Source organism: Phocoena phocoena, chromosome 4 (assembly GCF_963924675.1).
Source record: "Phocoena phocoena chromosome 4, mPhoPho1.1, whole genome shotgun sequence".
Taxonomy (NCBI): Eukaryota; Metazoa; Chordata; class Mammalia; order Artiodactyla; family Phocoenidae; genus Phocoena; species Phocoena phocoena.
In genome coordinates, this window is record NC_089222.1 from 29,467,959 (window position 1) to 29,490,219 (window position 22,261).

Sequence of the window (22,261 nt, forward strand, 5' to 3'; positions counted from 1 at the left end):
AACAATGTTGTATTGGTTTTAGGTGTACAGCAAAGTGAATCAGTTATACATATACATATATCCACTCTTTTTTAGATTCTTTTCCCATATAGGCCATTACAGAGTATTGAGAAGAGTTCCCTGTGCCATACAGTAGGTCCTTATTAGTTATCTATTCTATATATAATAGTGTGTATATGTCAATCCCAACACTCCAATTTGTCCCTACCCCCAACCCCCCAGTAACGATAAGTTTCTTTTCTACCTCTGTATTCAGTAATTCTTTAATCTACTTTTTAAAAAAATATATCATCATCCCAATGACATTGTAAGCTCCCAAGGGAAAGGGACTACTATTTATTCACTAAGTGGACTCAGTATGGACAGGGTAACAGCCAGTCAATATTTGTTGAATGAATAATGGAATTTGAGTTGAAGGAACTTTGCACCCAGATAATGAGAAATGTAAGGTGTCTTCCTAGAGAAATGGTATTTCACAGCTTGAATGTCTTTCAGAAGGGATGCCAAATATAGGACAGGATGCTCAGTTCAATGTAAATTTATGTTCGCTAAATCCTGTATCTAATTCTGTGTTTTTATAGTCTAAATCTGTAAACCTTACCCTAAGAAACAATTGTACAAAGACTTGAGTCTTTTTTTTTTAACATCTTTATTGGAGTATAATTGCTTTACAATAGTGTGTTAGTTTCTGCTTTATAACAAAGTGAATCAGTTATACCTATACATATGTTCCCATATCTCTTCCCTCTCGCGTCTCCCTACCTCCCACCCTCCCTATCCCACCCCTCCAGGAGGTTACAAAGCACCGAGCTGATCTCCCTGTGCTATGCGGCTCCTTCCCACTAGCTATCTACCTTACATTTGGTAGTGTATATATGTCCATGCCTCTCTCTCGCTTTGTCACAGCTTACCCTTCCCCCTCTCCATATCCTCAAGTCCGTTCTTTAGTAGGTCTGTGGCTTTATTCCTGTCTTACCCCTAGGTTCTTCATGACATATTGTTTTAATTCCGTATATATGTGTTAGCATACGGTATTTGTCTTTCTCTTTCTGGCTTACTTCACTCTGTATGACAGACTCTAGGTCTATCCACCTCATTACAAATAGCTCAATTTCATTTCTTTTTATGGCTGAGTAATATTCCATTGTATATATGTGCCACATCTTCTTTATCCATTCATCCGATGATGGACACTTAGGTTGCTTCCATCCCCGGGCTATTTTAAATAGAGCTGCAATGAACATTTTGGTACATGACTCTTTTTGAATTATGGTTTTCTCAGGGTATATGCCCAGTAGTGGGATTGCTGGGTCATATGGTAGTTCTATTTGTAGTTTTTTAAGGAACCTCCATACTGTTCTCCATAGTGGCTGTACCAATTCACATTCCCAGCAGCAGTGCAAGAGTGTTCCCTTTTCTCCACACCCTCTCCAGCATTTATTGTTTCTAGAATTTTTGTTGATGGCCATTCTGACTGGTGTGAGATGATATCTCATTGTAGTTTTGATTTGCATTTCTCTAATGATTAATGATGTTGAGCATTCTTTGATGTGTTTGTTGGCATTCTGTATATCTTCTTTGGAGAAATGTCTGTTTAGGTCTTCTGCCCATTTTTGGATGGGGTTGTTTGTTTTTTTGTTATTGAGCTGCATGAGCTGCTTGTAAATTTTGGAGATTAATCCTTTGTCAGTTGCTTCATTTGCAAATATTTCCTCCATTATGAGAGTTGTCTTTTGGTCTTGTTTATGGTTTCCTTCGCTGTGCAAAAGCTTTGAAGTTTCATTAGGTCCCATTTGTTTGTTTTTATTTCCATTTCTCTAGGAGGTGGGTCAAAAAGGATCTTGCTGTGATTTATGTCATAGAGGGTTCTGCCTATGTTTTCCTCTAAGAGTTTGATAGTTTCTGGTCTTAAATTTAGGTCTTTAATCCATTTTGAGCTTATTTTTATGTATGGTGTTAGGAAGTGATCTAATCTCATACTTTTACATGTACCTGTCCAGTTTTCCCAGCACCACTTATTGAAGAGGCTGTCCTTTCTCCACTGTACATTCCTGCCTCCTTTATCAAAGATAAGGTGACCATATGTGCGTGGGTTTATCTCTGGTCTTTCTATCCTGTTCCATTGATGTATATTTCTGTTTTTGTGCCAGTACCATACTGTCTTGATTACTGTGTCTTTGTAGTATAGTCTGAAGTCAGGGAGCCTGATTCCTCCAGCTCCATTTTTCGTTCTCAGGGACTTGAGTCTTTAAATCAAGTGTGAGTATGATAATAGCAGTGTAGTAGTTTGAACTTTATCTCAGTTATGAACCCAGTTAGAGATCTGATAAAAGCTATAAGTTATTTCCCCCCCAGGAAAATGCATATAATCATATGCATTTACCTTCCCGGGGGAAGGCTTATAAGCTCTCTGAAGCCCATCCTTGAGTCTTCCTGCTGTCGCAGTCCCACATCTAACTGATCTTCAAATCTCCCAAATATACTCAAATCTATGCACTTGTTCCTGTTCCCAGTGCCACTTAGTTCAAGTCATCATTTGTCATTAGGATTGTATGGTGGCTTCTTAACTGGTCCTTCCTGTTGTCTTTATCCCCTTTCATTCAATTCCACATAGCCTCTAAACTAGAGTTTTCTCCCTAAAACATGTTTCATTTTCCCTCTCCCCTATTTAATATCCTTGCAGTATCCCTGAAAACGTCTTTACAATGGTATAGTAAATTTTGCCTACTTGGTGATGTTAAAAAAGGATTGAAGAAGACAATTTAGGTGATACAAACAAAACTTACTTAACGCTTCACAAAGTGGACAGTCTCCTTTCGGAGAACTGCAAAATGGGGTGGAAGGCAAAAAGCTTTGCTTGGATAAAGAATAAATAACAAGGAAGAGGCAAATAGAAAATATCTGATTGTCTGGGGCTACATGGTCCACCTTGTTTGGAAATACAGTACAGAGCCCAGTGTGGACTTGACGTTTGGGGATTGGCTGATTGGATATCCTGTGTTTCTGGTCAAGTGAAATTCACAGGGACATGAAAGTTATCTAAGTTTCAGTTTACATACTGACCTGCACCCAGGACAAGAACAGCTCCACCTTGGGCCTAGTAAGCTTCTCCCTTCCCACTTTGTTAGTACTGGATTATTTGTAGTTTCTCAGTTCTACTGTGCTGTTTATAACTCTGTTGGGTGTACTTACTATTCCCTAGGCTTAGAATGTACTCTTACCCTACTGTCTGTGTAGGGAAAGAAAAAGTTTTCCTTGACTTTCTTAGGGTCCATGGCTGGGTCTGAAAATCAGACCGACAAAGAATCACAGGAGAAAAGTGTACAGATTTACTTAATATAAATTTTATGTGACATGGAACATTTCATAAAGAACTGAAGACCTGAAGAAATAGTTAGGATTGAGTATTGTCCTGCTCGGTTTGATGACAAGTGAGCAATCATGTAGAAATTGGATAGGTTAAGGAGTATGAGGTAAGGGTAGTAAACTGGGGAGAAATTAACAAGGCCTATTTGTTAGGATTCTTCTCAGCATCTCTTTGTCTTTGGAGATGAAGACATATGCCAAGGTGTCACTTTTGGGAGTAGTGTGTCCTGAAGGCCATCAGTCTGCCAAGCAAAAGTTCTTCTGTGAAGCCTCGCCTGAATCTCCTTCCCATCCTTACCCCCACCTAAGGCTGACTTGACAACTCTCAGGTCCCTGTTTCTCATAAATACACCACCAGGGCTTCCCTGGTGGTGCAGTGGTTGAGAGTCCGCCTGCCGATGCAGGGGACACGGGTTTGTGCCCCGGTCCGGGAAGATCCCACATGCCGCGGAGCGGCTGGGCCCGTGAGCCATGGCCGCTGGGCCTGCGCGTCCGGAGCCTGTGCTCCGCAACGGGAGAGGCCACAACGGTGAGAGGCCCATGTACCACAAAAAAAAAAAAGCAACAAGGCAGAAATTTCAGGGCATCATTGTTCTAATAGACCAGTGAAAGTGTTACATGGCTGCCCAATACTGCCTGTTTGAAATAATACTACAACACTAAGATGTTATACTCCGGGTACAGTGTGTCAGGGCTTCTACTTCAAAGGAAGAGGAATATTTTACGTCTCTCATAATGCCTTTTAAGTTAAAAATGATTGGCAGTGATGACATCCAATCAAAACTTCATTATCCAACTTGAGATGGGTTTAATGAGTCAGGTCTTTTGACCAATATTAAACAGCAAGTTAAGACTATTAGTAGATAAATATTTCCCATAAGAATTACATCTTTGATTTATTACAAGCTTATGAATTGATTTTTCTTCCACAAACTTATCTGCAGATCTTAGAGTGACTTTCTTGAGAGTCACATTTTCTCCTCACCTTTTAATCTAGAGAGAAGAAAAACATTATTAATATATGGAGAGTATAAAGGAAACTTCAGGCCTATAAAGAATATGAACAAGTGTTTCTCAGAAAAGATAGAAAAGCCAGCTTTTTCCATGAGAACTACCAGAAGGAACTCTCTTTCCATTGGAAATGATCAAGGAGAGGGAGCATGTAGTCTCATTGCTCTTGAGAAATCCTACCCGATCACCCATCTGGCTTTAAAAACTTTTTCTTTACTTAAGTAATTTGAAATGAGTTTTTTTTTTTGCAGTACGCGGGCCTCTCACTGTTGTGGCCTCTCCCGTTGCGGAGCACAGGCTCCGGACACACAGGCTCAGCGGCCATGGCTCACGGGCCTAGCCGCTCCATGGCATGCGGGATCTTCCCGGACCGGGGCACGAACCCGTGTCCCCTGCATCAGCAGGCAGACTCTCAACCACTGCGCCACCAGGGAAGCCCTGAAATGAGTTTTTATCAGTTGCGTCTGGGTCCTGAGTAATAGAGACCCTGTGATATAAAGATAAGGCATGATTTCTTATCCTCAAGGAGTTTATAGTATGATAACAGAGACAGATACTGGAGTAGAGGGCTGTGACTGCTCTTTTGACCTTTGTAACATTATGCAGCCAAATCTGGAATCTATTGAATAGAGGTAACATTTGAGCAGTGCCTGAAATAAGTGAGGAATCATGAGGGTTTATGGATAAAAGGCATCCTTGTTATGAGAATAGCACAAGCAAAGGCCCTGAAGTAAATCATGCTTGACATGTTCCAGTTACAGCAAGGACTCCAGTGTGAAAGGAATAAGCAAAAACTAGAATGTTGGTCACTGAAGCCAAGACAATTGCAGGGGACCAAATCACCTCAGGGCTTGTAATCCATTGTAAGTACTCCAGATTTTACTCTGAGTGACACCAGAAGGCACCCGGGGCTTTTGAGCCACGATTAACATGATCTAATTTGTGTTTTGCAAGGTTATTCTGGCAGTAATGTGGAGAATATCTGTGGAGGCAAGAATGGAAATAGTGAGACCAGTTCAGAGGCTATACCAACAATCCAGTGAGTCATAATGTGGCTCGAACAAGGGAAGGGAGCTAGAGACGGTGAAATTTAAACTTTTTTAAAAAAGAGTCGTAAGATTTGCTCGTGATTTGGTATTAACAAAGAGAGGAGGTAAGAAAAACACTAAGGGTTTTGGTTTGGGTTGTGGGAAAATGGAGGTACCATTTATGGAGATGGGAAGTTGGTAAGAAGGCAGCTTTGGGAGCTTGGAAATGAAGAGCTTGAGTTTGGACATACTGCATTTGAGATGCCTAAGTAGACAACCAAATAGAGATGAGAGTAGGCAGTTAGAAAAAAAAAAAAAAGTCTGCAGTTTGAGAAAGGTCTGGGCTGCTGCGATACATTTGAGATACATTAGCATATAGATGGGATTAAAAGGCATGAGGCATCTGAGATCACCAAGAGACAGAGTGTAGACAGAGAAGAAAAGAGTTCTGGGGCTAGAGCCTTGGGGCACTCTATGACATTTAGGGTTGGATAGACAAGTAGGAATCAGCAAATGAAACAGAAGGAGCAGCCAGACAGGGAGAAGGAGAGCCAGGAAAGACTGGTATCCAGCTAGCCAAGGAATGGAAGGGTTTCAAGAAAGGCTAACATCAGCTCTGCCAAATACCATCAAATAAGTTGAGGACTGAACACTGACTGTTAGTTTTAGCATGTGGAGGTCCTTAAAGACCTTAGCAAGAGCCAAAAACTTAAAGTGGGTTCATGCAACAGTGGGCAAGCTGGAGGGGGATGTGAGTTTTGGAGACTTTCTAAATTTTGATCATCATTATTAGGAATTACTTTTGATGGCAATTAGTAGAAGAAATATTGCTATTATTATTTTTTTATTTTTATGCTAATAAAAGAAACCAATCTGATGGTGAAAAAAAGTTTGGGAAAAAGAAAGCTAACTACAGGATTGAGGGCCTTCATTAGGGGAGGGGGGTTGGAATTTAGTATAGATGAGGTGGACATGGCCTTCGGCCATGAAGATTTTATTTATTATTATGTGCTTAGGACAGGAAGATAGACAACATACATGGGTGCAGCTATAGATAGGTTTGTTGACTTGGTGATGGGAGTAGAATTCTCTGTGCAGCCAGCAAGGGAGCAAATCAAACAGCACATGGGTGTTAAAATGCAACAAAACAGAATTTAGTGAAAACAGCAACTTAGAACCAAGAGTGAACATGAAATCCCCCAAGGATTCCATAGAAATCTTGGGGAAGCCTTTGGCTTTCCTTAGCTATAATCTGGGTTGTTTTAAACACATAGATTCACACACACACACACACACACACACACACACATGCACACATACGCAGGCATACACACAAACACACCTCTTATTATGTACAAATGAACATTTGATCTAAAGTCACATAATCTGATACCAGTGTTGGTTGACTGTGATACCTTGTGGAAAATTGAATCCTCTCTGAGCTTCCATTTCATCGGCAAAATAGAAGTAATATTTCATTTACATATAACTTGTGAACTCCGATCTACCTATCCAAATCCATTGTAGATATCTCCATATGATTTCCCATAGATATTTCAGATATCCAAAATCAAAATCATTCCTTCTCTAATTTCTCCATCATATCACCACACTTTAATGAATGGACATTGTCGTGGACCAAATTGCCCAACTCTTCCACCTCCAATATTTAACCTAGACCTCTACTCTCCCACCATCTCAAGTTTAACTGATAAAGTCCTGAAAATTTTACCCCCTAAATATGTCACCTGACCATAATTTATGTTTCTAATATCTGATCTATAAATAGGTTTTTGTAAATAACATAGCATGAGTTCCCACACTTTTCTTTGGATTTTGTTTTAACTTAATTCTTATTTCCTAAATCGTGTTTGTGTTGTCATTGTTGTGTTCTAATTATTTTCTCCTTCCCCAAGGTTTTGCTTTTATTTTCTTGGACTTAAAATATGAATTCCTTAACCACTTCAGCATTTTTTAAAATTAATTAATTAATTTATCTTTGGCTGCGTTGGGTCTTCGTTGCTGCGCGCAGGCTTTCTCTAGTTGCGGCGAGCGGGGGCTACTCTTTTTTTTTTTAATTTAATTAATTAATTTATTACTTTTGGCTGTGTTGGGTCTTCGTTTCTGTGCGAGGGCTTTCTCTAGTTGCGGCAAGCAGGGGCCACTCTTCATCGCGGTGCGCGGACCTCTCACTGTTGCAGCCTCTTTTGTTGCAGAGCACAGGCTCCAGACGCGCAGGCTCCGTAGTTGTGGCTCACGGGCCTAGTTGCTCCGCGGCATGTGGGACCTTCCCAGACCAGGGCTCGAACCCGTGTCCCCTGCATTGGCAGGCGGATTCTCAACCACTGCACCACCAGGGAAGCCCCACTTCAACGTTTTTTGTTCTATTTTTTTGTCTAAAGTTTCTACCATTCTTCATAAAATATTTATCTACTGAATATTTACTAATATATACTAAATGTATATTAAATATCAAACATCTTAGATTTTGTCTGAGTTGTAGAGTATTGACCTTCAACTTTGAAAAAGCGTTTCTGCATCTGGATTTCCTGCTTGCCCCTGCATTTGAATCACGAGTCAAATAGCCTTATGAGTAATTGGATCTTTTGTGCAATTAGAACTTTCCCCTGCATTATAATTTATTGTATGGTTGACTTGAGCAACATGTAACCAGTCATTTTACTGAGGCTTTTAAGAAAGTTATTTCTAAAGGTCTGCCTAAGAGACTAAAATATGTCTGAATTAAAAAGAATGACAGGCTGCAATCAGAACCATAAAATAAAGGTGCTCAGTAAGCAGCCCTATTACAATCAGAAAGTGAAGGAAATGGATCTCTGTCTTGTGTGCAGAGACAGAGGAAATGATGAATACCTTAGGTAACTCATTCTGTGCAAGATCAATCTTTCACTGTCAATTTTAAATGAACTAATTTGTTCACAAATCTGCTCAGTCAGTTTGGAAGCATACTCTGTTCCTTCATGTTAGCAAATCCTTTAATCTTGACTAGTCCACTGAGTAAGAAATCTAGAAATGTGTTAATATGATCGGACATATGTAGTTGGATAAGAATTGATTCTTTTAATTAGTGTCTGCTCAAGTTAGAGTCCCTTTCTTGGCTGAACTATTGACCTACTAATATATCAAGAGATTATGTTACCACGAACATATATCTAAAGTTCAGTTTAACTCTTTCATTGTCACTCAATATTGCAGTAAACTTTCTAGAGACTGAATCCTTTGTATCTTTTTTAAGGAAAGTTTAGCTATAGGTGCTAAAATATGGAAAAATATAAATGCATGAATATCTGAACATTAATTCTTCGCACCACAGCATATGTCCAAATTGTGCATCGATACAGTTCTCACTATTTGGAGAATCCAAATTCTTCATAAATTTAATTGTCACCTATTAAAATGAAAATATGTCTAATACCATTTCCTACACGAGCTTCACTTTTAATGAATGCATCTAGTTCATTCAACAAATACTCATTTTATATCTTTTGTATGCAATGTCCTGTACTAGGAATTTTGTGGGATTCCAAAAACTGTCACAGCCCCTGATTTAAAGGAAACTTTAATTTAAACTTTAATCTCAAAGGCTATGCATTATTTAACATGAAAGTCAGGTTTGCACTTTGCCCAAAGCTGATATACTTATCCCCTCCCTCAAAACTGCTCTACCAGTAGGTAGCCTTTCCCATCTCACTTGTGGCAACTCCATTCTTCTATTTGATCAAACAAAAACTTTTGGGATCATCTTTAATTCTTCTCATTCCTTCTCATTCCACACCTAATTGGGTAGGAAATATGTCGCCTCTATCTTAAACTTTATCCAAAATCAAAGCGTTTCACCTCCTCCGTAGCTTCCTCATTGGTGCCAGTTACCACCATCTCTCTCGGATATGGTGCAGCCTCTTCATTATTCTCCTTGCTTCTGTCTTTGCCTCTCTCCTCCCCTACATTCTGTTAACACGTTTCAGAGTGAGCTGTTAAAACTTAACTCAGATACTGTCATCCCTCTGTTCAGAACCTTTTAATATCTCTTTTGCACTCATCATAAATGGCTAAGTACTTACAGTGGTTTACACTGTCCTTAAAGAGCCTACCTTCTCTTAGGTCTATGACCTCATCTCTTCTCCCTCTTAACCTGTTGCAGTCACATTGGCCTTCTAGCTGTTACTCAAGCACACCACTCACATTGCTGCCTCAGGGCATGGACACCAGGTGCTCCCTCTGCCTGCGAGGCTCCTCACCCAGGTAGCCACACGATTAACACTTGCACCTCCTTCAAGGCTGCTCAGATGTCTTTATTCTCAATGAGGCCTGCCATGACAACCATATTTAAAATAAACTTTGACCCCGCAATCCAAATCCCCCTTGCCTCACTTTGTTTTTTTCTTAGCACTTATGGATACCTAACATGCTACATAGTTGACTTGTTATGGCAATTTTTTATTGCCTGTCTCCCTAGAATCTCTGTTTTGTGTGCTAATGGTATTCTGAGCACCTAAATTCATGCCTGGTACTTAGTAATATTCAATAAACATTTGTTGAATAAAAAAAAGAGTTAACATTTATACTAGATTGTGGTTTGAGTGTAAAAAACTCGTGGTTCTTAGGAGTATGACTATTTTGTCTATGTTATTATGTTGAATTATTATCTTAGTACTTAGTTTCTCCTTTTGTTTCTAAAGATATAATATGAATTTCCTTTTAAAGCATTGATATCTGCCTTGGCTGGTAACAATGATTCTATAGAATGAACCAAATGTTAATATTTTTGTCTCACTAGCTTTTTCTATTGGTATCTTGATCTTTTTATCTGTGGCTGCAAATTCGTTGAGCTCTGCTTTCTAAATCATTTGGTTTATTTGTTGAATGATAGCTGATGCTTTTGCAAATAGTTCTGAAGTAAAAGCTATTTAACAATCTCTTATTTGCAAATCCAAATTTCCTATTTGTTCAAGATATATGATGAAAAAAACCCAAGTATTTACAAATTTTTTAGCCTTAACAACTGTACTCTATTATAATTTATTGATGGTTACTATTCTTCAAGTTTAGATACTTTATAGGCGCTCACTAAACGCTGTGGATTAATTGATTGAATTTGAAGACTGTTTCTCTTTTGGTGCTAAACAATTCATTCATTCACTATTGTATTTTATCAAGATAGGCTAACATCTAATAGAAGATGTAAATATATCTTAACTTTTTTTAAGATCACAACTTCTAATTATGTGAAATGGCTTACCTATTTTGAAAATTTCAAATTAAATTTACCAACACGTTCCATTGGTGAGGGTCTGTTAAACAGGTACTCTTGTACATTGCTGGCAGGAATGCAAAATGATACACTCCTTATGGGAGGAAATTTGGTAACGTCTAGCAAAGTTACATATACACAGAATCTTGGGTCTATTTCTCCAAAAGCAGATCCTGCAATAAGTTTTCATGTACAAATGGGTAATTAGGTAAGTGCTCCTAGGAGACACTGCTAAAAGAGTGATGGCAAGGAAGAGTTTAATTTCAGGCAACATTTTCAGAGTAAAGCTTCTGCCTAATTTCACAGGGGGACTTGGGCTTTCACACTTTGGCACCAGTCTATCCTTTGCTAAAGCCACCCTGGAAGGAGGTAAATTTCTAGGTATTCCTAGATACCTTCTCTAGTACCCCGAAGGCAATTCTCCAGTTACAGCTGCAGGCCATAAGAAGCAAAGACTCAGGGATGCTGGGGAAGGAGTGCACAGAATTGGGAAGAAGGGAGACAGTGAAGGAGCACAGACTATGTCTGCTGTATTCAGCAATCCCACATCTGAGAATATATTCCAAAGATATACTGGTAAAAATACAAACTGGTGACTGCGTGAGGCTATTTATAGTGGTAATATTTATTATACCAAAGAATGGAATAAACCCAGATATCAATTCATAGGAGACTCTTGGTACATCCACATATAGTAGAACCTTACAAAATGAAGGAGGAAGATATCTATCTACTGATACAGACATTTATCCAAGTGCTATTAAGTGAAAAAAAGCAAGTATGCTAAGTGGTGGAAATATGAATATTTATATGTATTACTTGCTTATATTTTTCAAAAATATATAATAGAAAAAAACCCTCCAAGATTAATAACAATGGTTACTTTTAGGGGGAGCAAAAAAAACAGAATGAATGAGACAGAGATGGAAACAAGATTTTTGTGGTGCACCTTGTTATGGAGCTCTGTAACTGTTTAACATGATTGAAACACTGATTTAAATGTGAAAATTTCCTAAAAATTGAAAAATAATTGAAACAAATAAACATAACTTTTTATCAATCATAGGAATAATCATTTAGAGAAGAGAATTATTTCAGGTGACTTTGAAATACAATACTTTAAGTAGATAACTTTGGTATATTATATTCAAAGAATTAAAAAAAAATCTTAAACTTTATTCAATATTCTTAATTTTAATGATAATATTCATATTTAAATTTTGAAATTATTATAGATATATTTCAGAATAAATAAAATAAAAATTTCTGAGATAGAGAACAAAAATAAAATTGCAAAATCATAGAAGTTAAATAAATCTATATAACCTTAAATTTAAAATGTCAGTATTAATTCAAATTCATATATATTATTTATTTATTTCCTGGCTTTGTCCACTGAAAAAAAGCCATGAAAACTTTGCAGCAATGTGCACCCCTAGCACCCAGGTTGTGGTCCCTAAATATTGTTAGCCACTGAAAGAAACCAGAGTTCAGGGTTCCTTGGAGAAATGACTCATTCTTTACCTAAATGTACTAACTAAAACTATAAAACTTTTAGAAGAAAATGCAGAAGTAATTCTTCATGAACTCAGGTTAGGTAATAATTTCTTAGATTCAACACCAATACAAACAAAAAAGGTAATAAAAGGAAAATCAATAAACTGGACTTCATCAAAATTAAAATTTTTGTGCCTCAAATGACATCATTAAGAAACTGAAAAGACAACCCACAGAGGAGAAAATATATGAAAATCATGCATCTAATAAGGGCTTGTAATCAGAATATATAAAAAACTCTCACAACTCAATAATAAAAAAAACACCATTATAAAAGTGGGCCAAAGATTTTAATAGACATTTCTGTAAAGAAGATATATGAATTGTGATAAGTGCAAAAAAAAGACCCTCAACATCATTAATTATTTGGGAAAGGCAAAACAAAACCACAGAGATATAACTTATAAAGAAAATGACTTTAATAAAAATGGCAGACAATAGCAAGTACAATCATTGCTCTGTATCTGTGGGGATTGGTTCCAGGACTCGCCGTGGATAGCAAACTTCATGAATGCTCATGCCCTCTGTATACTGGGGTTCTGCATCTGTGGATTAAACCAACCATGAACCACAAACATGATCAGCAGTTGGTTGAATGCTTGGATCCAGAACCTGTGGATATGGAGGGACAGCTGTAGATTTATTGAAAAAAATCCACGTAAAAGTAGACCTGAGCAGTTCAAACCCGTGTTATTCAAGGCTCAACTGTATTTGAAAGTATGTGAAGAAACTGGAAAATTGGAAACCTAATTCATTGCTAGTGGGGATGTAAATTGGGAAGCCACTTTGGAAAACAGTTTGGCATTTACTCAAAATGTTGAACATAGAGTTATCATACAACTCAGGAATTCCATGAATAGTTATGTCCCTAGATATATGAAACTATAAGTCCACGCAATAACTTGTACATTGATTTCATAGCAGCATTATTCATAATAGCTGGAAAGCAGAAATAATTCAAACAACTATCAATACATGAATGGATAAACAAAATGTGGTATATCTAGAAAATGGAACATTATTCAGCAATAAAAAGGAATGAAGTACTTTAAAAAATATATCTGTGAGCTCATAATGATACCTAAAATACATACACAAACATGCATAACTAATTACCATTGATGGTTGGTTAGGCATCATCTTGCTATTCTGAAAACTGATAGAACAAAATGATAAAAAATTACCTTTTTCAAATTGTCAATTTAGCCTAAGTAATATTTCTTGTAATGCTGTTTCAATGAGATAGAACTTCAGGAGATTTTATCCCAAACCTAACATATTAAAAAGTTGTAGGTTGTACATTTGACAGTGTTCCTCACATTGCATACAACTAAAAATCAAGTCAGCAAAGCTTGATTTATATGTGATACAGATTCTTATTTGGTAAATAATATTTACTTTTTTCCTTCGTAAGTTTATTTTTCCCTTCTCTGAACTTTCCACTTTGGTTTCTTTGTTTTGTCCTCCATGGATTTAACCACTTGTAGGAAAAATTAGTCCCAATTTTAAAAAATTTGAATGCTAACTGGAAACAAATTTATTCACACATGCATGAATATAAACACTTGTGGGACAGTTCTCTTCTCCTTATAAATAACATTAATTTTAAACCTGAAGTTTTCAGCTAGATACTTTCTAAAGGCCCTGAAAATCAATCAGCACAGTAAAGGATCACCATGTCATTAGCAATGACATACATTAGATGAAAAATAAATTTCAATTTCTACTAAAAGGAGAGAAAACTGCTAAAACAATGATCTTAATGATTGCTTGATGTTTAATAAAAACGAGCAGGAATTAGAACACTATGGGCCCTCTCACCCTTAATTTTCTCAACAGCTATAATAGCTTTAACAATGTAATGTCTTTTTACAATAAAGTATATATATATGTAAATATATTTTTTTAAAATGTGAGGCTGTATTTAAGGCCCTCATTTGATTTCCAGGCCAGTCCTAAAATCTACAACTCGGGGCTGCAGAAACTCAGTTTCCATTTTGTTGTTACAAGGAAACAACACAAGGGAAAGACTAGCCAGTAGTGGAACTGGTCTGGGCATCTGCCATCCCCAGGTGCTCTCTTGGTGAGACTTGTCAGTCTTCTCCGCCTTGTGCACTGATGCTGAAGACTCCCCCCTGACCAGACCCTAGTCACTTGCCAGGCTCTCCCCATCATGTGGAGTTACACGGCAACTGATCCTTGGGCTCACCCTGCTGTCAAAGCATTCCAATTTCTAATCGCTACATGACTTGTCAGATTCAATAGGAACCACATGGCCACAATTAAAACCTCTCTAATAATGAGAAGGCCAAAAAAAGGGGAAAACTCTGGGCATGTTTCCTGTCACTGTTTCACATTCTGAAACTGAAGCTAAGTTTGAGAAAATCCTTCCACTGAAATTTGTGTTTACATGTTGAGAAACTAAATGGTTATTCCCTTAATCCTCACAACAATGCTTGTGGCCGCACTTACTGAATATTTCTAAGATTCTGGCTGACTCTCATAGAGCATATTTCCTCTATGGAAAAGAGTCCATCTCCTACGATTAAGGAAGAAAGCAGCCAAACTCCAGTCCCAGATCCGTACACCACACCTGTCACTTCCTTACCTACTGGGAGATATTCTCTTCTTGGCTATATTTAGCTGGAAATGCTAAAGCGTATTTTAAAAACTCTTTATGAACTCAAGAGAATGAACTTTATTTTCCTGAAAATGTTACCTGAATCACAGTCTTAGTTATTTCTCCCCCAGGGTTTGAATTTTGAATTTCCACAGGATTGAGAATTATGATGAAAATGGAAGGCAAATGTTTTACTAATTAAAAATTGAAATTACTTTACTCACAGTTGTGTATAGATATGGATCCTACGCTTTAGAACATACTTAGAAGAGATGCAGCAAGTACTGTTATTTACTGGCTTCTGAGAAGGCTTTTATATGCAGACAAAAGTCGAATCAGCTAAGAGACACATCAGGCTATTTGTGGAAAAGATCTAATGGCATGGATGGTAACTGTAAACAGCTTATTCTAATTTGCGTCTTCCCCCAGGGTTTACTGAGATTGAGTAAAGAAAAAATTAGTCTTGGAGGCCCTATGTGGAGTGAATACCTTGGGAATTTAGACATTTCATTAATTCATTCAAATTTAACTTGTATCCTGGTATCTCAAGATTTTTTTTTTTTCAGACTATTCCTTTGGCTGTCATTTTAGATATTTATGTTCTGAATGCCATCAAGTGGCAAAAATCTGTGATGAGTTAATCTATAGTTCTTTTCTGTTCTGTTCTTTTATTGTGGTAAGAACACAATGTGAGATCTACCCTCTTAACAAATTCTTAAGTATACAATACATGACTGTTGACTACAGATACAACGCTGTTATATAGAAGATCTCTAGAGCTTATTCATCTTGCTTAACTGAAACTTTATGCCACTGATTAGTAATTCCTCATCAAGAACTTTGTTATAGAAAGTGTGAGCTAAATAACCAAATCCTAAAGCAAGCACTAAATATGTAAGACTCTTCATTACCAGATCTTCTACATTGTCGCCATGTGCCACAGTCTCTCAAACTGGAAAACATTTTAATTTATAGGATCCAGGTTTCCATTAATCTCTTTTGGAATTGTCAAGCATGACTTACCTAAATATGAAAGCTCAATTATTTATCTTTTAATAAAGAAACCAAGGAGTAAATTCTACCGACCACTTTTCTTTCTACTTACTATAGGCTAGACCTGGACCAAGGAATATCTTGAAAGAAGAAATCTAAGTACACCTTTTTAAATACTAAAATTCATGTACAACTTCAGATTTTATTAAGTAGAAGTATTTACAAAAGCTCTACCTCATTTACCAACACAGGACTATTGCTTCCCTTCAATAGTCAATGGGCTTCTTGGGGTCATCACCATGTCTTATTAGTCTTTGTGTCCACAATAGGAAAACGGTGCTTACTCAGGCACACAGTAGGTGCTAAATAAGTGATTAGTTAAGTTAAACTTACAAGGATAGAAACTAATTTCTATTAAGTCATAGAGAATCTCTGTCCCAACAAATTGTTATCCATAACAACTTTCAAGTTATGTATATGTTGAGAGAATCATATTCTTAGAGGTTTTTCTTTTATTCTTTATCGTTTATTTTTCTTTCTTCTTTGTTATAAACTGGAATTGAATATCATGTAATAATATGACCCTTAAATTTTTCTACCCATTACTCTAAGCCGTACAAAGTTTCAGGGTCTAGTAAACTTATCAAGAGAGAATGGAAGTAACCCATACCTAGCGAACTGAAAGCTTTAGAATATTCACCATTTAAATTGGACACTGAAGTCGACACCTTTAAAGCTGACATCTGTTTGTGTAAATTCCACTCAAGCACATTCCAGTAAAAAGTAGTTTGATAAGATTGTGCTGAAATTCCCAATTCTAATATGACCCCTAAAATCTTAGTCACATTTGAATTAATTGGCTATTTCTCTCCACTTTGATACTAAAACAAATGAACTGATTATGGTATCACTATTAATCCACACCAGCGATTCCGCTTCTAGCTCAACCACTTTTATTTTTATTGCAAAAATTCAAATACTAGAGTTTTGGGTTATGTATTGAAGGAATTAAATCACATTCATTGTTTGTATTCTTCCCTGTTTTGTCATTTACCTTGAAGAGTTTTTTGCTCTGTCCAGTCCTTTTTATATACTTGGGAAGCAAAGCTCTCCCCTGTGAGAATGCTGACTTGGGGCACTGATACTAACTCGAGGTGATCCTGCACCTGTTACCTCACATCCTCCACAAATCTTAGTCTGCTTTACATCATGTAAGACAACCCACTCATCTCACCACTGAGAATGATGAACATTGCTACAACAGTGTTTACTTGTATGTATTTTTAAAAACCTTTTAAGTTTAAATTAAATTATCAATATATTTCAAAGGGATGCCCATGAAATGTCTAAAGTACTAGTCAGGAAAGTAGAATCTTTTTTTTTCTTGTTCTTTTCCATAATAACATTTGATTAGTTTTCAACACAATTTTGCTTTTATTTCCAGATAATCTGAGAAGACCTTACATCAATTCACAGGTTATTTTCTATGAAATATTTATAGTCTATTGATAATGCTGCCAGATTTAGTAATAAAAAATATAGGACACTCGGTTAAATTTGAATTTCAGATAAACAATGGAATTTTAAAACTTATTTGGGACATAGTTTCATAAAAAATTATTCACCTGAAATTTGAATTTAACTTGTATCCTGTTCACAATCCTTTTTGTTGATCTTGATGAAAAATGTATGTTAAAAATTTCTAGTAAAAATAATTCTAGAAATAAGAAAGGGATCACAGTAGGAACCCATTCTGACATGATGAATTATTACATAAAGTCAGATATACTGAAGGCTAGAGAATATCTGTCAAAAGTAGAAGATGCACAGAGTAAAAGACAATTTGGGGTGGCAATCCCTATCCCATTGTCATAAAATTATTCATTAATTGACTATCTATGATATTTCAGGAACTAACTATACTAATTCCAAATGTAACCGGGGCAGCAAAAGTCCCTTTGAAATTAGGTGGGAAGCTCTGACACTCAAGAGAGAGATGTAGGGCTTCCCTGGTGGCGCAGTGGTTGACAGTCCGCCTGCCGATGCAGGGGACACAGGTTCGTGCCGCGGTCCGGGGGGATCGCACGTGCCGCGGAGCGGCTGGCCCCGTGAGCCATGGCCGCTGGGCCTGCGTGTACGGAGCCTGTGCTCCGCAGCGGGAGAGGCCGCAGCAGTGAGAGGCCCGCGTACCGCAAAAAAAAAAAAAAAAAAAAAAAAAAAAAAAAAGAGAGAGAGAGAGATGTAGCCATGGTAGTGATGAAATTATTTAGGTGAAAAGAAAAGAGGCCTAGAGCAGAAACTTAAAGATCCCTGCATGTAGGAGCTGGCAGAGGGAGATTAGTCGTGAAAGAGACTGAGAAAGGGCATCAAAGGGAGGGGTTGGGGGGGATGCATCCCCCACAGAAATAAACCAGAGTCCCTTGGAAAGATGGTTGATTCCAAGACAAGGGAGGTAATAGAAGATTCAAGATGAGCCTAAAATATCTGTGGTACCAGAAGTAAGTACTGAAAAATGTGAAATGTCACAAGGATCCAGGAACCAACATGAAAGGACTCCCCTCGGCTCAAACAATAGAAATGTATTAAAACTTATTAAATAAAATTTGATTCCACGAGTCTCTGCTGATAATAGCTGATAGACAGATAGATGGATACATAGAGAAGGGAAACGTTCTTTACAGTGAGGTGCTAATAAATATAGAAAGAATGATAGAATCGCCATTTTGCAACCATCACTGTAAAAACTGATTAAGACAAGAATAAACGGATAATAAATTTGGGGTGGGGGAGGTTAAATGACGTGCAGAACAGTTACATAGTAAATATGTAAGAAATTACTTATTACATTGATTGATTACAAATTCCGTATTTGTGAATTCACCTGTTGCCAAAAATTCATTTTTACCCCCAATTCTCAGTCGTTTGTGGATATGCACAAAGGGCTGTAAAACCTGAGCCACCTGATGTGCATTCTTATTTCAGCTCTCACACTGTAAATAAGCATCTTTAGTGTCAGGTCTTTGCATTTTTGTGCTTTTCATTGGTTAATTTGATCGTGTGTTGGATTTCTGCTGTTTAAAATCGTTTCAAAGCACAGCAATGATGTCCTTTCTGGTGTTCCTAAGCATGAGAACTCTGTGATGTGCTTTATGGAAAAAACATTTATGTGTTAGAGAAGCTTCTTCAGGCGTGAGTTGCAGTAAGGTTGGCTATAAGTTTAATGTTAATGGATTGACAATATAAAATTACCTGTCTTTAAACAAAAAAAACCCCACATAAAACAAGATTAGGTATTGATTGGTTGATAAACGTGTGACTAGAGGCTCACGGGAACCTAATCCAGGGTTTCCTCTGGGAGCAATGCTCAGTATCTCATAATTCAGTGTTTGCAGCAACTTAATAGAACATAACTACTGTGAATAATGGCATTTGACTATAATTACTGTTGACCTGAAGCAGATAAACTGCCAAATATTTCTCTAGGAAAGATGGGTTTATTTGGGGTCAGCAGAGAATTGCAATTCAGGGTGTGCAACCATGGTAAGCCACGTGCAAATCCCTGCAGGGAAAGGGAAGGAGATGTCTTTTATAGGAAGGAAAAGAAAGTTGGGAGGGCTATTGTACACAAAGAGTCCATGGCTTTTCATGGGCTGAGTCCTTGCTAGAAAAGAAGAGGAGTCTTTGTTCTTCTGTTGGGCTATGCAATTGTCACAGGGAGTAAGAGCTCCCCCTTCTGGTAGCCCAAATCTAATTGAGGTTTCTGTTTATTAATTTTTTACATATCCCCATTTTGATCAGGATCTTTCTCTGAAAGCATCACTGATCAAGAGTCAGCTTTTCTAGTTTCAGTGATATTTTTGTCCCTCAATGCCAAGAAGGACCTTTCCTGAGTGTAGTGCCTCATATTGAAGGGAAAGGGCACAAATTGGAAACTTATTTGAGGTTACATTTGAGTAACAGGGAGCGGTAGGAGGGAGAACTCTGAGGAATTTTTATCCAAACTTCATATGTTATCAAGATCATAGACACTGGAGATCATCTGAAGCATTATGTCATCATCAAAGGTTTGGCGAAAAAGTTCCAACAAACCAGCTTCGGTATCTTGGGAAAACTGTGTCATCAGATGTCATCTGCTTCAATTCTGGGAAATCTTTACTTTCAGGTCACCAGATGATGCGTAGGTCTAGCCAGTGTCTGCACTTTCTTTAGGTATGTCATGTGAATCCAAGAGTCTATTCCTTGCAGTTTGGCGGCACAAGGGTTGGTTAGCAGTACCTGATAGGGGCCTCTTCAGTGAGTTTGAAGAGTGTTCTTCTGGAGGTGTCTTTTCCACTAGAAAAAATCTCCAGGTTGCAAGGTGGGATGCTTAAGGTCTTCATCTGCTGAGAGCGCACTATGAAAAAATTGCCCTACCAAAACATGATTATTTTTAATAGAAGCAATTAGGTCTTTGCGATATTGGAGTGTCTCTCCTTTATCAGTTGTGGGTCAAAAGAAGCAGGAGACAAGTGTTTTAGGCACACTGTGAATATCTCAAGGGGTGATAGATTTTGAGTTCCAAAAGTGGTGGATTTAGGAGGACCAACAGCAATGCTTTGGGCCAAGGTATTTGGATGGCCTCTACAAATTTTGCCAATTGAGTCTTAATAATGCCATTAATGTCTTCACCTAAATCAGAGGACTGGGGGTGGGAAGTGCAGTGACAGTGTTGTAAAACTGGCCAAACAGCACAGACTTGTGAAAGTACCTGGCCATTAAAATGGGTTGCTTAATCACTATGAACTTTGAGAGGAGTTCCCCAGGTGGGATAATCTTAACCGAAGGGACTTTGGCCACAGAAGAGGCAGTAGCGTATCTACAAGGGGAGTCTTCGCTCCAGTGTGAACATACGCAGACCATGACTAAAACATTTGTATTCCTGAGATGGAGGAAGTTGTATGAAATCCATTTGCCTGAATTCAAGTGGTCCACTAAAGAGTTTAAAATGTATGAAAGCAGTATGAACAAGCTTCTCTGGATTGTGAGAAGTGAGACAACGAAATAGGCACTTTTTCCAGCCTTGGTAATGCTTCCGCACCAATTCTGATTCATGAAAGCTATCATTTTGTCAGTAGGCCAATGGTTTAATGCATGCACAGCGGTGAGGAGTGGTGATTTTAGAGTCTCTGGTAGGACTGAGTTGTTGTTTGGTCCAAACCAGAACTTTCTCTTTTTATCAAACCAACAGTGTTGAATTTCCAATCTTGCTTTTCCTTTTCTGAGACCAGTTGTTGGGCTTCTGTAGCCAGTTTTTCTAAGACATTATTTGTGGAAATATCCCCTTTGGACCATAACAGAGGTTTGGCTGCTGTTGGTACCTTTAAAGGCAGCATTACTTGTGGAAATGTCAGCAAGATGGTTTCTTTCAGCTTCCAAAGAGTCAAGTTTAGAATGCCCTGGAATCGAAATCATAGCTAAAAGGGACAGGTAAAATTATTGAATCCAATAATTCCTGAGCATAGAGGCCATTTTGTGTGGGGGGGGGGCATTTTAAATTTTATTTTCACTGGAAGTAAGGAAGCTATGTTGCTTCCGTAGCATTGCAAAATCAAGAGCTACTCAGAAAAGCATATTTATTATCAGTATAATTAATAGCAGTTTTGTCCTTAGCTAAAGTACTAGTCCCTGTAAGAGTGTATAATTCAGCCTGTTGGGCTGAAGTAGTCATAGGTAAAGATGCTGCTTCAACAACATCAAAAGGATTAGCAAAAGCATACCCAGCACAATATTTGCCATTGTCACCTTTTAAATAAGAACCATCAGTGAAACATGAGAAGTCAGCATTACTTACAGGACTTGCCTGTAAATCGTCATGAGGAGTCAGGAGGTGGTCTGTTGGCTTTAAGCAGTCGAGAGGGACTTTGCCAGTGACAGAGGGGAGAAAAGTAGCCAGTTTATTATTGCAGCGTGAAAGAGTAATATGAGGACCAGTTAACAAAAGGACTTCATTGGAGGTGAGACAGCTGAATGAGGTACAAAAGTAGTTGGGGGTGGGGGACCCTAAACAATTTTCTCAGTGGCCTTAACCAAAAGGGCAGTGGCCATAATGCCTCTAAGGCCCTGTGCCACAGGGCCCAGTTGCTGGTTATAATAGCCTATGGGTTGATTTTGGTCCCAGTGATCTGGGGTGAGTACCTCAAGGGCAATTCCCTTCCTTTTCATATACAACAAGGAAAAAGGGAATTGGATAATCAGAATGGCCAATGGCAGATGGGTTCATCAAACCCTCCTTTGAGGCCTTGAAGATTATGTCATCCAGTTCTTCCCATAAAATTGGGTCAAGTTTGTTATTGTTTAGTAAAACATAGATGTTTGGCCATAAGAGAGAAGTTTGGAAGTCAATTTCAGCAGTACCCAACTAGCCTGTGAAAACCTTAC